Source organism: Puma concolor, chromosome E4, assembly GCF_028749965.1.
Source record: "Puma concolor isolate L17-30 chromosome E4, mPumCon1.1.hap2, whole genome shotgun sequence".
NCBI classification, from domain to species: Eukaryota; Metazoa; Chordata; class Mammalia; order Carnivora; family Felidae; genus Puma; species Puma concolor.
This window is the reverse complement of record NC_141683.1, coordinates 58,742,362-58,748,361: the sequence shown is the minus strand read 5'-3', so window position 1 is coordinate 58,748,361 and position 6,000 is coordinate 58,742,362.

Below are 6,000 nucleotides of genomic sequence, written 5' to 3'. Positions count from 1 at the left end.
GTCAGGGGTGCAGAGAAGGAAGAAGCGGCATGTAGAGTGTTGACCAGCGAGTCGCTGGGACAGGCGAGCGCCAGAATAAAGATCGGCATCCGTCCCATCAAGGTCAGTGTCTGCAGCATTTTGCCCTGGGGTCCAGGGACCGGCGTCCCCCTTGTCTGATCACTTCATGTGCGTCAATGTTCCTGGAGCTAGATTTTAGGGGGAAGGAGGTGTCTTTGTTTGTTTGTTTGTTTGTTTATTGCAAATGCGGAAGCGTTTTCTACAACATTTATCTGGCTTCGGGGTTCAAGAAAACCATAGTGTTAGGAGGACTGTAATTGATAAAAATGACACTATCCAGATCGCACATAAAAATTATCTCCACTGGACTCGGTCTTGAGGGGCCAGGGCACTTGCTTGACAATAGGACATCAACGAATGGAAAACTGTGCAGAGGAAGGGAGCCAGTATGGGGAGGGCGTTAGAAAAAAAATCTCCTACAGGACCAGAGAGACTGGGGGTTTTATGGCCTGAAAGGTAAAAACGAGGAAGCAGCAGAGATGTTTGCAATACGTGTAGCTTGCGCACACAGCACACGCACCAGATCTGTGCCGTGCTCTCCCAAGGGGACAGCCAGGACGGTACCGAAGTGACAGGAACTCTCTCTTAGCTCAGGGTTTCCCAAGAGCGGAATGTGCTGCCACAGGGCAGGGGGTCCACGGCCCGTGTGGCTATGCTATTCAACTAGAGGCTAGTTGGCCTTGTCCTAGGAGATGGGGGTTTAGACCAGAGGACCCCGGACAGTATTGGAGCACTCTATACGACGAGCTTATCCACAGTGGCTACTCATTATCTCCAGGCCCTCAACTAAGGCTGCACAAAGAAGCTGAAAACTCAGCAGATGGTAAAATGGGTCCTCCCTCTCATCTCCGGAAGACTTCAAGTTGTCCAGCAAAAAAGGGATCATAAAACATCCCCAGATTTTCATCTCATCTACATCTGTCCCAAGGCCAAGAAGACCGTGCCTCTCTGACAGCAGAAGGCTGTAATGGGACCTCTCCCCCGCCTGAGCTGAGCCTCTCCGAGGAGTGCCCACTTGTCACCTTTAAAGCAGATGGAAAATTCTGGAAAGAAATTTTATTTTCTAAAGCTTAGAGCATGCACTGGTTGGTACCAGACATTTTTTTTCAAGGAGAAAGAAAATTCAACCTCTTACCCCCCCCCCCCCCCCCCACTGGGAAAGTACAGAGGAACAGACAGGCTGGTTGTGAAAGTGATGACAAGAGACTGTGGCCCGGCTGGCCTTCAGTCCTGCCACCTCCCGTGTCCCGGATGCTCACAGAAACACTACACTTCTGTGGCCCTGCTAGAACAAGCAAAACAAAAATCATTCTCTGTGCATCCTCTTCTCTCCACCCCGGTCATCTCCATACACCAGGTAATACTTGGTAAAGTATCAGAGTAGTGGAGAGAGATCCCATGCTGCCCGACTTTCAAGTTAGGAATACGGTGTAACAGAAAGCAGCTTCCGGAACTCCGCCCATCAGGGCCTGGTGACCACGGTGAACAAACAAGGTAACCTGTCCCTGCCACTCCTGGCAGGTGCGAGTGGGCCTTGCTAAAAACAAACCAAAACAGAACAAAGCAAAACAAAAAACAAAGAAGCTTTTTCCTTATTGTCCTGCTGTGTCCTCACCCAGAACAAGAATTCCATTCTGGACCCAGTGAAACAGGAAAGTGCCAGAATGACTTTATTCTCTTTTTTTGTATTTTTGTTTTCAATGATTATTTATTTTCGAGAGACAGGGCATGGGTGGGGGGAGGGGCAGAGAGCAAGGGAGACACAGAATCCGAAGCAGGCTCCAGGCGCGAGCTGTCAGCACAGAGCCCGACACGGGGCCCGAACTCGCAAACCGTGAGATCATGACCCGAGCCGAAGTCGGACGCTTAACCCACTGAGCCACCCGGGCGCCCCCAGGATGACCTTAAGTGAACAAGGGGGATATTTCTGCACATCCCCATTGAGGGGCTCTCCAAGAAAGCAGAACCACTCCAGAGAATGACTTCTTTTTCTATCAAACAGGCAGGGGCCATTGTGAAGCGCAGAAGGACACCGTGTGCAGCGCTCAGACTTCCCTGATGGCTGGTTAGGGCGCCCAGCCCAGACCCCTGGTGGGCACCCCCCAGGCGTCACCCACATCCTGCCACCGGGACCGGTGGGGTCCGGCGGCCTGCCCCGGCGTCCTCCCTTGCCTCCCTGGCCTCGGTTGCAGAACGGCGCATATCCCGGCTGCTTTCCACTGCAAACACAGCCTGCCATTGAGCCATTTTCCTCAACACTGCACACGGTTCCTGCTGCCAGGATGAGTCACCATGCAACACATACCCTCAGCCCCCTCCACTCGGTACTTAAAATACTCCAGGGCTGGCTGAGCAGAGCCCCGCTGTGCGGGAGCACGTGTGGCAACGCGGGGATCGGGGGCTCAGCCTTCGGAGCCCTCTGCACAGCCGAGGGCGTTGTGTTTGCCCTCCCCCCCCCCGGAAGGGGGGGTTCGAGAGCCCACGGCTTGGGAGGGGGCGTCTGCTTTTCGGGGCTGGCTCGCCCTCATGCAGCCCGGCCCCCGCTCTTTTGCAGGCAGGTGAACCTCCATTGTAGCCTCTCTGAGCTTGAGCAGACGTAGCCGATGGCCAGGGGTTGAGCTGGCCTGCCTCTTCTCCCAGCCTACAAACAGGACTGCCCTGTCCTGCGCTCCCACTGGGGTCCTGTCTGGGCCCCAGGGGAGATTCTACTTCGGTCACAACTGCACCTGGCTGCTTCCTGAGTCAGAACCTGGCATCCTCCCTAACCTCCTGTTCTCTCCGCTGCCGTGCCTCTCTCCTGCCCCTCTGCCCACCCCAACGCCCAGCACCAGCCTCGGGCCCAACTAACCACATCCTCTAGGGCCACTGCTCTTCCCTAGAAAAACAGATGGAGAATTGGTTCTCCTTGCCCTGAGCCTTTCAAGCGAGCTGAGGAGGGGTGCCTGGGTGGCTCTGTCGGTTAAGTGTCCCAGATTCGGCTCAGGTCATGACCTCGAGGTTTGTGAGTTCGAGCCCCGCGTCGGGCTCTGTGCTGACAGCTCAGAGCCCGGAGCCTGCTTCGGATTCTGTGTCTCCCCCTCTCTCTGCCCCTCCCCTGCTCACGCTCTGCGTCTCTCTGTCCCTAAATAATAAATAAACTCAAGAAAAATGTATTATCAAGTGAGCCGAGGAGTTCCTTCTTCTGGTCTCTGCAGAGAAACATCAGGCTTCCGTAGGCATGCACCGAACAGCTTTCTTAGTTCCCCCTGCCCACACCTCCCACCCCCACCTCCTGCCCAGCCACACACTGCACCTGCCAGAGGCACCCCTCCCTCCAGGGAATGACACCAGGTTCCGCTTTCAGCCTGCTGCTACAGCACCCTTCACAGAAGGGGCCTGGGAACAAAAGCCCAGTCCGGCACAGCCCAGAGGGACATCCTGTGCTCAAGTTACTCATTACTTGAGTTAGAGGAGGTCACCGAGCAGGAAGCACAGTGGAAAGCAAGGGGAAAGGTGGTATGGAGGGTAGGGAATTAGTCAAGGTGACCTTCTGAGAGAACTCGGCGTCCTGGCAGGGGGTGGATATCAGAGTGGGAAGGTGGCAAAGTCAGAGCAACAGCTTCAAGGTGAGACAAGGTCAAATGGAAACAGCTAATTATAATTAAGCTACCCACTTAATAGCTTTTGCTATGCACCAGGCACCGTGCTTAGCATTTTCCCACATCTCCCATTTAATCTTTGCAACGAGGTATCACTCCAGTTTTACAACCGAAGGAAGAGTCCTGGAGAGAACGAGGACTTGCCCAAGGTCACACAGCCAGCAAGCACTGAAACTGAGTCTGTGAATGCAGGTCTGTCTTGCCCTTCGCCAGGCCGCTCTTTTGCGGCGACGTGGTACATGGGTGAAACATCTCGATGGTCTGAGTGGCTGAACCTGGTTCTCCCAGGGCTGAGGTCATGGTCTCCAGCTGCACTACCGAGTTTGGGGTGGAAATAACGGAGTTCCCAGGAAGCCTGGCGGCGGCTGGTTGAGAACGGCAGCCCTCACTGGCTGCGCAGGCACGACCCTCAGGACTTGTCAGCGCCTGGGAAGAGCCTACATGCAGAGCGGGAAGCATGAGCAAAGCTGGGGCGCTAAAATTTGAAGAGGGAGTCTCCCCCAGAGGAACACAGTAGGTCAAGGGCAAGAGAGAACGCTCATCCTAGCCAGACGCAGCAACCCGTCTACTTGGCATTTGTCACAGCCCTAGAAAGCTAAGGTAGGGCACCTCCTTTTAAAGAAGAAATGGGGGTTCTAATTAAAAATCTGTCACCGTGAGCCTTTCTCCACATCCTCTGTTTTACCAAATGCTTCTACTGGAGAAGAGACAGGAAGAGCTAGGGAGTGGGGAGGGGAACCCGTGGTGGAGGATGGGCAGGGTGAGAGGCAGGAGTATGCACAAGGGCAGCACGCCCTCCCTTAACCCCTTCGTCCCTTCCCATGCCACCTCTTCCCTCACTCATTCCCTTTTGCAGATTCTCCCTACAGGCTTTCCTCCCTCTTATGTGCAGCCAACACTCCATAAACAAATGCCCTTCCCGGGGATCTGTCCTGCTGGAAACTCCTCCACGAGGTAACTTCTACTGGGACAGGGACCAGGGACATCGTATCTGCAGGTGTAGCCTCTTGCGCAGTTCTCCCACCGACTTGGGGCTTTTCCAATGTAAACACTGCAGGGGCAAAGCAGGGGGGTGGCTTCCTCTCTCATCGAGCTGTTCTCTGTTCTCACAGTTGCCCTTGACAGAGTCCTGAATGTAGCAGTCCCTCTGGGGCTGGGGGGCTAGGTGGCTGCTTCTCTTCAGAATTTCAGGGGGTTTTCAGGTTTTGGCAGATCTTGTAGGTGGGCCTTAAGAAGGATCCGTGGGAGAGAGCTCATTCCGTAGCAGCTCAAGCTTGTCCTTAGACCTGCAAGGTTGACCTTGGAGACAGAAAGGTGGCCCTGACAAGTGTCCCTGCATGGGGTGATGCAGGGCTGTCCCATCCTGTCCAGGATGGGTTTCGTTGCTCTCTGGGGATGGGGCTTCTCCGCAGACACTGCGGAGGCACCCCTGCCGATTTCTGCTGTGTCACTGCCTTGAGAGGGACGGGTAAAAAGCTGCTCAAGGGTTCAGAGAGAGATGAAACCGAGCAGCTTGGCTTTTCAGCTACAGGGACTAAGGGATTGGAAGACGGACTGCCCCCTCAACGTCCTGCCCTTCGTGCTGGGTCTTCCTAATTCCTTCTGGCCTCAGGGATTTTACAGCACAAGAGAGTGGTCAGGACTTCCCAGGGGGCACGAAAGCACGCCCGTGAGACTACCAGCCACCTGCTGGGCACGGAAGAGAGTCCTCAATGGTTGGGTCATGTGCAAATAATCGTCTCCCGGGTCTAGGCTGGTGTGAGGCCGCCGCGAAGTGCGACGGGATTCCGAGGGAAGACGAACCGGGGGCGAGCGGTCGGCCTCCTACCCCTTCCACCCCGCGGATGCGGACTGCCGCCCCGGGTGGGTCTGGCAAGTGTCCTGCTTGAGGCGGCTCAGGCCGCCCACAAGAAGCGCAGCAGGCAGTCAGGAGCCAGGGCTTGCGGGTTGGGCTGGCGCTGCAAGGAGAGGGACCGGCCGGAACTGCAACCGCAGTGGCAAGGAGCGCGCAGGGGGCGCCAGGTGCCGGAGCGGAGAGGCGGGGAGGAGCCAGGCAGAGTCCCCGACTCTCGGGCGTCCCCAAGTGACCTTCCCCCACTCCTCCAGGGCCTACGAGGGGTGGACCAGCAGCGGAGGGAGACCGGGAGCGTGCGACAGCGAGCAGGCGGGCGGGAAGGACTCGATCAGGACAGCTTGGACCGGGGTCCCCGGGCGTCTGCGGGCCGCCGGGCGACGCAGGTGCCCCGCGCCTCACTAAGGCAGAGGAGGGCGTGCGTCCAACCGCGAGCGAGGAGGGGGCTGC